We start from the raw sequence: 16185 nt of genomic DNA on the forward strand, positions 1-16185 counted from the left end.
ACTGACATGTTCTTGATTATTTTAGTTATAGGAACACATCTATGAGGTTGATCCTTCACATAGATTTTTATTCTTTACTAAAAGGTTTTTAGAAGTTTCACATCATGAATGTTTAAGAAAAGACAATTGCCAAGCTCCATGAGTGGCCTTGTTAGAAGAAGGGCACCATTTTACACAACATTAAGAAGGAAATAGCCTGTATTTGCAGCATCATTGCCTTCAGACAGACCAAACTCACACCAGCTGAGGAAAATGAAAGGTTTTAGCAGGTTGCAACCTGTGTGAGGACTCTGGTGGGACTTTCACATGAGCAGAGTCACCCACTCCTCTGTGTGCTGCATGATGTATGCTGCTTATCTCCTCCCCAAGCCCCTTGTCCTGAGAAACTCCCCCAGCTCTCTTCCCCAGAAACCTCTATGATACTAGAAACCCTCTTGATACATTTAGAGGTGACAGTTTTATTAGCCAGTAGAGGAACATTATTATTTCTGGCTACAAACACTGCACATTTCATACCATTTGATGTTCAGGTACAACAGCTTTACTGTTGCAAACCTGTTTAAATCACTTTAAGTTCAGAGCTTTTATTTTCAGGATAGTTTTTGCCATCCAGTTTTTTAAAACACCCTGTTGCTGGTAAAGCAATGACTATGACAGCCAACTAAGGCTCTTACAGTTTAGGCCATTTTATCCTGGAAATGGAGCAACAGATGTTTTCAAAAAGGTTTTACAAACCCTCAGTCTGCTGCTGCTGTTTCTGTTTTAAGGAAGTTGTTTAAACCAATAATTTTCCTCTCTATAGTTTAAACTGTTTCACCCTCAGAAGCATGATGTCATCTGGCAAGAGAGGTGCAGAGAGATGAGTTTGAAAGCAGGCTTGAGGTTTATTTCCACTCTGATCCCTGCAATAGAGCCATGAGCCAGGTACAAGAGAAGCTATAGCTGGTTCCATCCCTTTGCCAGGCAAATAACCCCAAATCATCTTTACTCTAATGCCTCTTTACTCAGTCATTTCACAATGTTCTCCCTTGTGCATTAGACTGGAAATTAATGACCTGCCTGGCAGAGAGAGGCCCATCTGTCAGGTCAAGAGACTTTGTTAGAAAACAGTTATTGAGGATTCCCAAATTATTCTGAGAATTTTTGAGCCCAAGGTGTCCTGACCTCAAAAAAGAGGACAGCTGTAATGAAATACCTGGAGAACTGTGTCCAGTTTTGGAGCCCACAACATAAGGACATGGAGCTCCTGGAGAGAGTCCAGAGGAGCCATGCAGATGACCCAAGGGCTGGAGCAGCTCTGCTCTGGAGACAGGCTGGGAGAGTTGGGGTGTTCAGCCTGGAGAAGAGAAGGCTCCAGGGAGACCTTAGAGCACCTTCCAGTGCCTGAAGGGGCTCCAGGAAAGCTGGGCAGGGACTTGGGACAAGGGCAGGGAGGGAGAGGACAAAGGGGAATGGATTAAAACTGGCAGAGGGGAGATGGAGGTTGGAGATGAGGAGGAAATTCTTGGGTGTGAGGGTGGTGAGAGCCTGGCCCAGGTTGCCCAGGGAAGCTGTGGCTGCCCCATCCCTGGCAGTGTTGAAGGGCAGGTTGGATGGGGCTTGGAGCAACCTGGGCTGGTGGGAGGTGTCCCTGCCCATGCAGGGGGTTGGGACTGGATCATCTTTAAGGTCCCTCCAAACCCAAAACAGTCTGTGATACTATGATGGATTCTATAAAACTACAGAGCCTGGCCATGTTTCAAGGAGGTAAGGAAAAAGGCTTTTCCTGCCCAGGCAGCTCTTTGTCACTTGGCATCAACACCTTCAAAAACCACAGAAATGTTCTTGACTCTGGCATTAACCGTTAGAACTCTGTGTGTCCCTGATGTTCTGAGGGGAGAAATAACTACCCAGCTACAGAGACTCAGCAAGGTCATTGCCTTTCCACTGAAACTCACCCTCTCCATCTCCAAGTCCTCTGGACTGGTGAAGATCCTCCTCTGTTATGCTCATCTTCCTTCAGAGGAAACAGTGAGGGCCAGGACACACCTCAGATGCCTGCAAGCCTGTTCATTCTGCCCCAAACAAGGAGGGCTGGCAGGGCCATGTGGATCCCTTTCCTAGAACAAAGGAAACAAACAAAATTACTTCCAGCTTCTCAAATTCTTCCCAAAATAATATGTCAACTTAATCTGTACTGTTATCCTGCAAAAAGAATTTGGAGAAACAAAAGCAATGAGACAAATTCCCATGCTCTCACTTCAGCAGAATATATGTGGGAAAGAGCCTGAGATGCTGTTTTAGGCCTTAGGTGCATTTATAGAATTCCAGACTGGTTTGGGTTGGAAGGGACCTTAAAGATCATCCAGTTCCAACCTCCCTGCATGGGCAGGGACACCTCCCACCAGCCCAGGTTGCTCCAAGCCCCATCCAACCTGCCCTTCAACACTGCCAGGGATGGGGCAGCCACAGCTTCCCTGGGCAACCTGTTCAGTCCTACTGTTCTGTTTGCATTTTACATCCAGGTCTTGTATTAAAGTGAGAAGTTGCACTTTTTTCCCAAGGGGATCTCAGCTGGAGAGGCCAGGGAAGAGCCCAAGCTGTGCTGAGTCAGAGGGGAATCCCATGAACAAGCCTCATGACAAGGATATAAGACCCTTTTTTATTGTTCACACAAACTAAAAATAGAGTTGAAAGAAAGAATCTTAGGGCAGAAAAGTCACCTGCAACAAAGACAGCTCAGGAGCTGGAGGTTAATTTGACTCTGCACTGATAAAACTAAAGCCAGAACTTTACCCCAAGCATCCCTGTGACAACCACACAGAGATTATGCCTGTCTCTGCTTTCACTGGAGAATGATTACAGCTGGCAGTGATGCCTTCAGTGCAGGATGAACTTCATGAGGTTACATGCACAGCACTGGCAGTCCCTCCTCCTCTGGTCATTTTGAGACTAACTTCATGGATCCCACAGCCCCAGCAAAGTGTTAGGAGGTACAGGAGAACATTTAAAGAAGCACTTTTGTGATCTGCAAGGCTTTTGTGTTCCAAAGTGATGACTGAAGGACCATGCCTGGGCAGTGCAGCTCCGGGCCATGTCCCTTTTTATCAGCACCAGCTGGTCTTTAAAAGGAGACACAAGGATCCTTTCTGAAGCTACAGGCAAAGAGTGAAGCCACACAAACAGCAGAGAGCCCAGACTTTTCTGGAGAGGGGTTCTTATAACTCCTGTGGAGTCATGGCAGCCCCAAGTTTTGGTGACCTGGTGTTGGACTCAGATTTGTGAGCTCAAGGCTGATTCTTCCTTCTTGCTCTTAAGCCTGGAGATGGCGTTTACTGCCTGGCCCCCAACTGGGCTTGGCTGACTGCTGGAGCTGCCAGTGTCTGCTCAGCTCGTTCCCACACTCAGAAGCTCATTTCTGCTGTTGTTCCACAGGCTACAGCAGAATCAGCCTTGGGGGGAGATGTGTCAGTGCCTGCAAGTTGGGTCTCATCTGCTGCCATGAGCTGGGTGCAGCCTCTCCTCCAAGGCCAGCACTGGGAGGTCAGTGCTTGCCTTAGGTTCCAGTGCCAGAAATCCTCAACTCAGCAGAGGTTCCTGGCTCCAAAACTGCCACTTCCACAGAAGCCTCCAGGAAGGGATAGATTTTGCTTAATGGTTATGTTTTGAAAGCAGCACTCTCATCCTATTTTTGTCCTAGAGTTGTTTCAATTGGACAGCTCTAAAGCTCTCTGCAGCTCACTTAAAAGGAAGGAGAGGGGGCAGACCCCCCAGCTTTACCCCTTCCCCACAGAGGGATTGTTGCTGTTCCAAGTCTTCCCACCTAATGACTTCCCAGACAAAAGGGAGAGCTCTTGATCCGTGCCAGTGGCTCCGGAGTAGGGCAGAGCAGGGTTGGGAAGGAGGCAGTGTGAAAGGGTTTTCTGTCCTCTCCCCTTGAGTCACCTCCTGAGGTCGTTGTGCCCTGGGAATGTCACTGAGGAAGATGGCAGGGAGGCAGTTTACAAGGGCAGGGAGTGAGAGGACAGGGAGGGAAGGATTAGACTGAAGGAGGGGGACATTGAGGTTGGACATGAGGAGGAAATTCTTGGGTGTGAGGGTGGTGAGACCCTGGCCCAGGTTGCCCAGGGAAGCTGTGGCTGCCTCATCCCTGGCAGTGTTGAAGGGCAGGTTGGATGGGGCTTGGAGCAACCTGGGCTGGTGGGAGGTGTCCCTGCCCATGCACGGGGTTGGGACTGGATGATCTTTGAGGTCCCTTCCAACCTTAACCATTCAATTATTCTAATTTACACCAGTTGAACATCTGCCCTCAATTCCCTTGACAGCCACAGGAACTGTCTCCCTGCAGTCCCCTGTAGCATTAATCAACACGTTTCCCCCAGGGGCTCCTGCTTTGTTTACAAACTAAAGAAACCCAAATTCTTGCATTACTGAGAATTTCCTCTCAGCTGTGGGTCACATTTTAAGATTCCTCTGTTTTTCTTTCCAAGTAACAACTGTTTGTTTTGCTGAAGAAACAGGGAGTGATCCAGTTCCACCCGAAGGGGTGTAAATCAGGAGTAATTCTGCTGAATCCAAAGGACCAGAAGCAGGGAAAACCCAGCAGGAATACTCTATCCTGCCCATTTCTCTGAGCACATGAAGGTCAGACTCCTTAATTCCTTACCCACCCCCCCACCCCCCACTGCTTTTGTTCTCTTCCCTCCTTTGCCCTGTCTCCCTGTTAGAAAGAGTGTCATGACTGGGATGTCAAAGAGCAGTTATCACCACATAGAATCATGGAATCATGGAATGGTTTGGGATTGGGACTTCCAGGGATGGGGCTCCCACAACTTCCACCCAGAGAACTGTGTTCAATTCTAGAGCCCCCAACATAAGAAGGACTTGAAGCTCCTGGAGAGACGCCAGAGGAGGCCATGGACATGATCCAAGGGCTGGAGCAGCTCTGCTCTGGAGACAGGCTGGGAGAGTTGGGGTGTTCAGCCTGGAGAAGAGAAGGATCCAGGGAGAACTTAGAGCACCTTCCAGGGCCTGAAGGGGCTCCAGGAAAGCTGGGGAGGGGCTTGGGACAAGGGCAGGGAGAGAGAGGACAAGGGGGGATGGATTCAAACTGGCAGAGGGGAGATGGAGGTTGGACATGAGGAGGAAATTCTTGGGTGTGAGGGTGGTGAGACCCTGGCCCAGGTTGCCCAGGGAAGCTGTGGCTGCCCCATCCCTGGCAGTGTTGAAGGGCAGGTTGGATGGGGCTTGGAGCAGCCTGGGCTGGTGGGAGATGCCCCTGCCCATGCAGGGGGTTGGGACTGGATGATCTTTAAGGTCCCTTCCAACCCAAACCAGTCTGAGATTCTATGATTCTATGAGTCACTCCACTCCAAGAGACTGATACCAGATGAGAGCAGAGGAACCAAGACCAGCATCCAACCCTGAGCCATGAAAAGCCATCTGACCAACTGCATTTCTTAGAAACAGACTTTTACAACGATTAGTGACAGACAAACAATAAGAGGCTTTGGGACACACTTCTCCAAGTCACAGCAATTTTCACTTAAGCAACTGGGACATGCTTTAAAGCCCAAAAAACAAGAGAGACAAAACTATTTCTTGTGCTCCTTTGACCTAGTTTATTTTTTTAATTATTTCTTAAGAAGACACAAGCTGACTGGGAACATGAATGAAAAAGTCTGTTCACAACTTTATCCTGACATTGCCTGACCTAAAAGTCATTTGGGTTTCAGTCAACATGAGTCAGGCATCAAGCAAAAAGAATGATTCCCACATTCCCAGACAAGGAATCTGTCCCCTTTAATACTACTTTTTTTGCTCTTAGGGGTGCCAGGAGTCCAGCCAGAGCCAAAGGAGCTTTTTGAGATGTATGCAACTTCTGCAGAATCCAGGTGTAGTGGATCCCCCCAATAACACAGCTTTTGTGGTGTACAAAAAGCTCTAACTGCATTTTTGTTGGGTTTCAGTGGGCCAGTCGTAACCCCAGTTAGAGTTTGGGGTCTGAGGAGCACTGGATGGGGAAAAGCCTTGAAGGAAATGCCTTGTGATCCTAACAAAGGATGGGTGGGAAGCAGAGATTGCCATGCAAAATGTTCATCTTTGCACACTGAGATGATTAAGGGGCTGGAGCATCTGCCTGTGATGGGGCTGTTCAGCTGGAGAGGAGGAGGCTGAGGGGGGATCTGATCAGTGCTGATCAATATCTACAGGGGTGTCAGGAGGATGGGACAGACTCTGCTCAGTGGTGCCCAGCGATAGGACAAGGGGCAGTGGGACAAACTGGAGCACAGGAGGTGGAACCTAAATATGAGAAAATGCTTCTTGACTGTGAGGGTAACAGAGCCCTGGGACAGGCTGCCCAGGGAGGCTGTGGAGTCTCCATCCCTGGAGACATTCCAGCCCCAACTGGATGTGTTCCTGTGGGATTTGCTCTAGGGGATCCTGCTCTAGCAGAGGGTTGGACTGGATGATCTCCAGAGGTCCCTTCCAGCCCCACCACTCTGGGATTCTGTAACTGCAAGATACAGGGCAAGACCACCTGCACACTTTCAGTGAAGTCTCCTGTTGATGTCACTTCTGAAGTGAATTGTGGACATTTGTGTTGTGCTGATACAAACTCATGGACAAAGTTATTTGATCCTTCAAATGGTTCCCAGATCCTGTTTACAAATTCTTTTATACTTTGAATGCATCAGCATGAGCCAGGACACCTTTCATTTTTCCTGGTGGTGCAAAGCAGCCATAAGCCCAGTTTACTCAACTAGTAAATGTGGATTTACTGGTTCTTTGGCCTTGCAGCTGCTCAGACAGCCAGAGGGTATCAGTGAATACTGAATGCATGTGGCACATCCCAGAAGGATCCTTACAAAAAATGCATACTTCCCTAAGAGAGATGTTTGGGACACTTCATGCTCTCTTCCTTCTGTAAACATAGTGCATTTTATTGAAAACAGCTGGATTTGCACCAGTGGCAAAGAGATGATGGTCTGTGCTGGTCCTGGTCTAACAGTTACAGGTGTCCAAGATGGTCAAGAAAGGACTTTTTCCTTTGGAGGTACAAAATGGATGTGGGAATCATAGAATGGTTTGAGAGAAAACTGCTTTTTAGACACATATACAAGCTCTTCTCTCAGAGTGTCTGGGCATGTTAAAATCTTTTTCACATGGCTTAGTGTTTACTGGTGTCAGAGGTGGAGAGCCTCTGAGCAGCTGTTTGGCTCATTAGCTCTCAGACATGGAGAATGTTTGTCCTGGGAACAGTATTTATAACCTTCCTAGACAAACCAGAGCCAAGAGATTTCAAAACACAGTTTGTACTGGAGGGATATCTCTCCCCCCATTGCAGAAGGGTCTAACTAGTCCCTAGGATTACCAAGACAGCAGGGAATCCAATGGGGGGGAAAAAGTGGCTTCCAGATTTTGTAGGCCAATCCTGCTTTTGGTTAGGGTGAAGAAAGAATCACTCTCTTGACTCAACAGATCTGGGGTGTTACGTGGCCAAAGCAAGTTAAGAATCAGTTCCCATTCCTCTTCTGGGAGAAGAAAGTTGGATGACAAGTAGGAGAGTTAAAACAGTTTGTTAATGCACACTTTTATGAAGAGCTTAGAAGAAGGCAGAGATGAGGTTTTCTAAGTAATTTAAGTGCTGCAGAGGCCTGTTTGCACACAGAAGTCACTCAGATCTCAGAAATAAAAACAGGTGGCAAGACAAGGAAGAAAAGCATTTTCTGCAGAATCAGTCACTTCCCTGTACTTCCCTTGCCTTCTAATGCAGTGAGAGGACAAGGGGGATGAATTAAAACAGGCAGAGGGGAGATGGAGGTTGGACATGAGGAGGAAATTCTTGGGTGTGAGGGTGGTGAGAGCCTGGCCCAGGTTGCCCAGGGAAGCTGTGGCTGCCCCATCCCTGGCAGTGTTGAAGGGCAGGTTGGATGGGGCTTGGAGCAACCTGGGCTGGTGGGAGGTGTCCCTGCCCGTGCAGGGGGTTGGGACTGGATAATCTTTAAGGTCCCTTCCAACTATAACTATTCTATGATTCAGATTCAGATGTTTAAAACCTTATGGCCCAAAGGAGAACTAATTTCAAATGAACTATTAAGTATGAACTTGGAGATGATCTGGCAAGTTTTACAGTATCACAGGGTTTCTAAGAACATTTTCCAGTGCCTGATGACACATATTGTCTTTCCCCACAGAAAAGCAGCAGTTATTTAACATTCCACTCCTTAAGGTGCCCAGCTCCTGCTGCACCAACACCATATCTCTGAGTGATTGATTTCTGTCAAAATACAGTGAGCAGCCAGGCCTTTCCAGGAACACCAAATGGCCACATCCAGGAATCTCAGTGGCAAGATCAGCAAGTCCAACCATCAACCTGACACTGACAAGTCCTTCACTGAACCATATCACTCAGAACTTTGTCTGTATGACTCTTAAATCCCCCCAAGGATGGGGACTCCACCACTGCCCTGGGCAGCCTGGGTCAGGGCCTGACAACCTCTTGGTGAAGAAATTCTTCCCAGCTTCCAATCTAAACCTCCCCTGGTGCAACTTGATCCCATTCCCTCTTGTCCTGTCACTTGTAACTTCATTGAACAGCCCAGTTCCCACCTCTTGACAACAGCCTCTTTCTCTCATTGCTTAATTTCTCATTTTCACTGGTGGCAAAATAAATTGTGTCTTGTGACAGGCTGACCTTCCAGCTGAACTTCTCAGCCCCTCTGCCTCTTGTGAATCATATGTAAATAATAATAGAATCCTAGAATGCCAGGTTGGAAGGGACCTCAAGGATCATATGGTCCAACCTTTCTAGGTAATAATATAGTTAAAATGAGATGGCCCAGCACCCTGTCAAGCTGAGGATATAATACTAATCTGCCTTCCAGCCACACAGCACCTTGCAGAGGTTAAAAGCTTGGCCACAAATCCTCAGAGAAGCAGTTTTCTATCCCATGCACAAGAGGAAGAACTGCAGTGCAGAGGAGAGAGGCAGCTTGCAGGAGGCCACACAGCAAGCCCAGAGCTGAGCCAAGAGCAGAAGGCAGCTCTGCTCACTCCTCTCTCTGAGCTTGAACTCCATGCTTTTTCACCAGCACTGACAAGACAGATATTCCAGTGATCCCAGGGAACAAAGAGGGCACTCTCTGCACTGCCTTATGCTGCCATGTGTTTCCCTGCTGTCAACAATTATCCATGGGATTCCCAACAAGGACTTACAGTCACTGGTTCCATCTGTGCAGGGTCTCTCAAGGGGCTAAGGATGGGCTGTTTTTAGCCTTTTGTTTATTTGGACAAGTTCATTGCTTGCCAGAAGTGTTCCCCCCACTGCACACTCATACACACCCCCACATGCTCCTTGGAGCCAGAGAGCAGGGGACCTTCCATCCCACACAGGCTGCTTTGTAGGGCCTGACTCTGCAGGAGCCTGTTCCTCCCATTTCCCTAGAGCCAGCTTCTAAAAGCAGTGCTGGGATCAGACAAAGGATCTCAGCCATCCATCAAGCTGGGGAATACAGGGATTGCTGTCCCGAGTCAGCAGTCAGCCCCTTGGCCTGGAAAAACCAGTCTCCTGCTGCTGGCAGTAACTCCATGCCTGAGAGGAATGCCACTTCCCCTTCCACAGATGCATCTAGCCAGCCATGCAAGGCCTGCTGTGGTGCACAAATTAAGGTTTCCTCTCCATAAAGCCAACAAAACAGTAAAGATTGAGCTCCTGCTGTCCAGTTGTTTCCCCAAAGTCCCAAATAGAGGTTTCAGACAGAGACAAAGTGATGTGTTCAGAGCTGAATGAGCTCTTGAGCCCCCCCATGGACTGAAGAGGGCAAAGACCCAGATGTTTTAGTGGTGGCTTTGGCAGTACTGGGTTAACAGCTGGATTTCATAGAATCATGGAATGGTTTGTGTTGGAAGAAACCTTAAAGATCACCCAGTCCCAACCCCCTGCACGGGCAGGGGACACCTCCCACCAGCCCAGGTTGCTCCAAGCCCCATCCAACCTGCCCTTCAACACTGCCAGGGATGGGGCAGCCACAGCTTCCCTGGGCAACCTGGGCCAGGGTCTCACCACCCTCACAGCAAAGAATTTCCTCCTCATGTCCAACCTCAGTCTCCCCTCTTCCAGATTATCCTAAAGATATTTTCAACCAAAACAATGCTCTGATTCTATGACTTTGTGTTGCAGGATGTTGGAAAAGCCCCAGATCTAGGATCTGCTCATGAGGTGGATGTTCAATACAGGCAGTGCACAGGATCTGCTCTGTGCAGAATTGTGTGGCCACCTTTACCACTTAAAGGCACCCATAAGTGCTTCTAGGTGTGCTTGTCTGCTCTCCCAGCCCTGATTGTCAGCCCATCACAGGATCCAGTTGTCCTTTGACATGCAATGGTGTAGGACAAGGCTCAGCCAGAAACCAATGAGCACACAAGACTAGGTCTGGCTGAAGAAGACAATTCATACAGGAGCAATGACCATCACCTTGCCTACCTTCCTCCAGTGTGCTGCCTTCACTCTCCTCCAAAGCTCTCTCTGGTGCACTTAACTCTTCACTGCTACAGTTACCAGCAAATAAACTAGTTACATGGCAATGGAGAAAACAGCTCTGTGAGACTTTGTTTCCTCTGGCAAATAAAGAAGACTCAAAGGGTCAGTTCATGGGTCTTCAGGAAACTCAAGAGCCCAGATCCATAAAGACATAGAATGGTTTAGGTTGCAAGGGACCTTAAAGATCATCCCTCTCATCTGTTTGCCAGTTTAAAATGGATCCACTCAAATTCCCAACAAAACCTTTCTATTTCTGAGGGGTAGCTCATTTGCTCCTAGAACAGCCTAGTTGGAGACCTGGGGATATTTTAAGGTGCTGAAGATGAATTCTGAACATCTCCAACTCATTGGTATTTATGCAGAAATGCATAATTAGGGAGTAATATTATTGTCCAGCCCCAGCATGAGCAGGCTGGCTGCACTGAGATACAGTGAAGGAGTATTTTGCATCTCTAGGCCTTGTCACACTGGGTGGGACCTTGGCTCAGCCTGAGCAACCAACAAATGGATACAAAATCTGACCTCTAAGGAACACCCACATGCTGCAGGCTTTGGTGCTGGCCAGTTCATTACCAAGAGACTCCACAGTGCCTTCTGCAGGGATGCTGCAAGGTCAGGGCACACTCCAGGGCTGTCAAGTTGACACAACAGTTGAGAGTGAAACGTAGGTCAGCAGAGATGTCAGGAGAAAAGAAGCCTTGTTATGGGTTGAGTTTGGTCCCAGGAGGGAGCTGCAGTTGCTGTCCCAGGCATTCTGAAATCAACAAAATGAGATTCAGCCTGACCATAAGATCACCTCTAATCTCACCTCTTCAGCAGCCACACACCACCCCACACATGAGGGAGGAAGCGTGAGGGAAGCAAGGTCACAGCCCAGGAACCCAACGTTGGGAATCTGTGGGTCCAGACTGAGAGGGCAACCCCAGGTTTGTTCCCATGGTCCAGGGTTTGGGTTCTCCCTCAGACTTTTTCTTTTTCCCTCAGAGAAGAAATTATTCCCTGTGAGGGTGGTGAAAGCCTGGCCCAGGTTGCCCAGGGAAGCTGTGGCTGCCCCATCCCTGGCAGTGTTGAAGGGCAGGTTGGATGGGGCTTGGAGCAACCTGGGCTGGTGGGAGGTGTCCCTGCCCATGCAGGTTGGATCTAGTTGATCTTTAAGGTCCTTCCAACCCAAACCATTATGTGATCTATGCTTTCTGCACCCCCTGGAGACCACCAACTGCAGGTAGGAACTAAGCTGATCACTCCCCAGCTGCCTCTCTGCAGCTGCCTCTTGGAGTGCTGCAACAGAGCCACAGAATTCCCAGCACAGCAGCCCATGAGATCACATGTTACTGCTGGGGGAGCCAGTGAAACTGGGCAAGATAAATGGCAGGATCTTGGCAGGAGGGAGTCCCATGGTCCCTCTGTTTTCACTCCCCATCATGTTCTTTTTCAGACAAACTTCTGGAAATCAGACCCTTGTCAATTAGATGCCCACACGTGGATTCAGGAATCTGGGCAATCAGGTTTGTAAATGTTTAGGGCAGGATTTTTCAAATGCATTTGAAGCACTCTTGGGAAAATCCATCCTCTAGCAGTCAAGGCCTGAAGGTGCTGTGGAAATGGTCTTTAATTAGTGTGTGCAATTTGGGAGGTTGAATTATTTCCTCAGCCCCATGTTATAGATGGGAAAGCCAAGGTACAAATGAGGCAGCATGTTTCCCAAGGCTACATAGCGTGCTAGTGCCTAAGCCAGAAACAGACCCTACTGCTTCTGACTCCCAGTTTCTAGCTCTAATTACCAGAAAATTCCTCTCCTCTATGGCACAGCCAACTGGTTCCAATCATAAATCCAAGCTGTTGCAAAGATCAAGTCAATTTTTTTTTCACTGCTTAACCCAAAAAAACATTTAATTTTCAAAACACAGGTTTGGCTTTTCACCAGAGGAAGGATTTGTTTTTCATTATTCATCTGTTTTTTGGGGTTTTTTTTCCCCTCTCTCTCTCTTTTTAAAAGCCAAACATTCAACCACTCTGTTCAATATAGAGTTCCTAGGCTAGGAGCACTGCAACTATCATTACCCTATAAATCATCATGATTCTTACTATAAATACACTTCTGGATTTTTCATTTTGTTATTTTTATGACTAAAGATGGCACCTTTAGCAAACCTCAAAATGCTTTCCAGAATGAAGAGCTTTGAATCAAATCCTGCCCTCCCTATTTCTGAGAAGCAACCCCTTTTTTAAAAAGTCTAACATTCCTTGGTGTATCTCCAAGGCAAAACCATCAACCCAAGGCTTTTCAACACAGCTTTAATTATGTCAGTGTGGTGGTTTGGGCCTAACATGACAACAAAGAACCAGCCCCATGGCTGCTCACTTAGCTCCCCACACACACACACTGGGATGAGGAGGACAAACCCAACTAGAAGCTGATGGGTCGAGACAAAGGACAAGGAGGGATCTTCACTGATTAAGGTCACTGGGCAAAAGACTCAACTTGAGGAAAAAGAATAATTTCATACTAATCAAATGCACACAGACAACACACAGACCAGGGCTGCCATACATTACCCCCACCCCTCCCTTCTTCCCTGGGACAAGAGCAGGGAGTGAGAGGACAAGGGGGGATGGATTAAAATTAGGGGAGATTTAGGTTGAATATGCCCTGAAAGCTTTCCAGGAAGCCTCTTTGTTGGTTCTCCAGCAGCTTCTGAGCAAGTATGGTTGTAACTGCTCCAGGAATTAACACTCAAATCATAGAATCATGGAATGGTTTGGGTTGGAAGGCACCTTAAAGATCATCCAGTCCCAGCCCCCTGCATGGGCAGGGACATCTCCCACCAGCCCAGGCTGCTCCAAGCCCCATCCAACCTGCCCTTCAACACTGCCAGGGATGGGGCAGCCACAGCTTCCCTGGGCAACCTGGGCCAGTGTCATTAGCTGAACTGCTTTTGGAGTCACATAGTTGCTCACTGATGGCGTGGAGAAGCCTCTTTATTTCTTTTACCTGAAACCATCACTGGTATGAACTCCCATAACTGGCTGTGTATGGACTACAAACATCCTGGCAGATACCCCGAGAGCTACTCTCCATCAGAAATCCCAAAGCAGGATTAAGTCTATTAAGTCTGTCCCATGGGATCCTTATGGAGGATGTAAACAAATGAGCCCTGCCAGCGAGTAAATTATCACTGTGAACATCCGGAACACTCTTCTTTGACCTTTCAGCATGTTCATAAATTCTCTGAGGGTGAATTCCCTCTAGTACCAAGGATGAAAATAAGAAACAGGCAACTTCTTTTTTGACCCCACTCTCATTTTTGACATCCACAACCCAAGATTAATCCTATCTGAATCCTGGCTTGCCAAGACACAGTGGTCTCTTATTTGATCCCTATGGGGTAGATGAGGCCTCCAAAGAAATTCCAAGGACATCCCTCAGGGAAGATATGAAGAAGATAAAACCTACAGAGGAACAGGGATTGACTTATGGTGTGGGAATAGGAATGCAAAGCCAGCAAGGGGAACACATAGGCTCATAGAGGGGAAAGCTGACAGACCTAGGAATAAGAAAAGGACTTAAAAAGTGAGGCCAGCAGGTCAAGGGAGGGGATTGTCCCTCTTTACTCAGCTCTCATGAGACTCCACCTGGAGAACTGTGTCCAGATGTGGAGACCCCAACACAGGAAGGACATGGAGCTCCTGGAGAGAGTCCAGAGGAGGCCATGGAGATGATCTTTAAGGTCCCTTCCAACCCATTCCTCTAGCCCTGCTTGGTCCCTGATGTCTGCAGACTTTCCCCACCCTGATCTCCCTGTGCTGTTGCTCAGCTCAGCCATTTGGCTCAGAAATAATTTACAACTTCCCAGCTTAAAAGTTATTCCTTTAAAGGAACAGGAATGCAGTGTCCTTGTCCTTGTACAAAGTCAATCTTGGCTTTGTAGAGGAATCTTACAAAACCCACAGTACCAGAGAAATATGAACATGTTTTTATCACACAAGTGTCCTCACTTTTTCTTAAATACAAGGTAAGGGAGAACACCAGGTCTCTGCCACTGCACTGGGTTGATATACAACAGGATAGACAAACTAGCAAGCACATACATTACAATAAGGAGCTTTTACTACCACTTCCTTCAGAAATACCACTGGTAGCTAGAACTTGGTCAGCAATTATTTTTACTTGCTGTGAGACTGAGAGAGAAACAGCAAGTCTTGTCTTTAAATAAACGAGAATCTCAAGCCTAGAATAATTTGTAAATATTACACTGAGGAAAAAAAAAAACAAAGCACAACAAAACAAAACAAAAAGAAGACCCAAGATCTCAGTTTCACTTTAAGGTGCATTATCTTCATCATATAAAAACGTGGTTTGGAAGAAATTTTAAGACATGCAATAATGGAGAACAGATTTCATTGCATATTTTCTCCTGGATTACTTAAATTACTTTCAGAATCTCAGAAGCCATTCCAAGTTCAATGTTTTGCTTTATCTATCTTTACTTTTTTTTTATTTGCTTTATTATTTCAATTATCCCCAGCCAAAGAAATTCATCCCTGATCTCAGTCCATTGGATACAGCTGTCCAAGACAGATGGACTTGGTGCCTGTGAGACAACAACAGGGAAGGCTCTAACTCAGTAATACACAGTTCTGAAGGCAGAAAAACTATTTGAGTCAGTTTCAAGCTCAAGCTAAAAATAGCAAATTAAAATTAAAATCTCCCAGGCCAGATTCTCATGCTCAAAACCATTAATTTGAAAAGCTGAGATTGTTCAGGGTCTCCTCCCGGGAGGTGCTGAGTGACCTTAACTCCAGTGAAAGTCACTGGAAGTTTAAAGAGCTCTGAAGCTCACAGGATTGGGCCCTTCAAGGAGCTAAAATCCCACTGAGCAGCTACGAAACTGACAACAAGTACTGCCCACTCCTGGGAGGGCTCAAGGGTCACCCCTCCAGTTGACTACATTAAATCCCCACTGGAATTTACTCAGCAGTTTTCAGGTCACCTAGTCCAACCCCCCTGCAGTGAGCAGAACAACTTCAGGTAGACCAGGTTGCTCAGAGCCCCATCCAACCTGACCTAGAATGTTTCCAGGGATGGGGCATCCACCACCTCTCTGGACAGAAGTTTCTGCTGCTGGCTACTGACATCCACACAGGACAGAGGAATTCCCATGTCTTCCCATCATGAGCTGCTGCCTCTTTGCCAGTTCACAACACTTTAAAGGACAATCAACAGTTTTTCACACAATAATATTCTTCTGGCAGTGTTTTTTGCTCTGTCACAAGGTGCCTGAACAGCAGTCACTTCAGATATAGCACTGAATATAAAATTCTTACCTTCTCCTGGTCCAATGCAATCACATGGTCCTGGCTCCTTTTGCATCCTCATTCCCAGCATCCATCTCTGTGGACCATCCCAGGAAAAGCAAGTTCTGTATTACTCAGCTGGAAGGAAAAATGGAAAGGAGTGATTAAAGATACTGGACTCACTTCATCTAAGGACAATGAACAAACTATTGGCTTTGAGTAGCTGTAATAAGAGAGGAGAAGAGCCAGCCTGGTGGGCCCTGCAAAGCAGAACCCAGTGGATGATCCACCATGTTGCAAGAACAAAAATAAAGCATCCTGAAAACTGACACCTGAAGCAGTCTCAGCAGGGACTCCAAAGAGAGGGA

At 47.3% G+C, this 16185-nt stretch overlaps 1 protein-coding gene across 4 annotated transcripts in view; it reads right to left on the reverse strand.

Annotated features, from left to right (window-relative positions):
- LOC127393109 (CCN family member 2-like) overlaps positions 1-16185 on the reverse strand; it is a 34623-nt gene that overhangs the window by 15722 nt on the left and 2716 nt on the right. Inside the window, exons 2-5 of one of the 4 annotated variants that reach the window (XM_051637883.1) lie at positions 15848-15955; positions 11096-11276; positions 1938-2099; positions 1196-1336 (exon numbers count right to left, since the gene is read on the reverse strand). The gene's annotated coding sequence lies outside the window, so the exon portion shown is untranslated. Of the gene's footprint in view, positions 1-1195; positions 1337-1937; positions 2100-11095; positions 11277-14155; positions 14174-15847; positions 15956-16185 lie in introns of those variants that run through there. The other 3 variants (XM_051637885.1, XM_051637886.1, XM_051637888.1) reach the window with 3 other exon arrangements.

Source organism: Apus apus, chromosome 21, assembly GCF_020740795.1.
Source record: "Apus apus isolate bApuApu2 chromosome 21, bApuApu2.pri.cur, whole genome shotgun sequence".
NCBI classification, from domain to species: Eukaryota; Metazoa; Chordata; class Aves; order Apodiformes; family Apodidae; genus Apus; species Apus apus.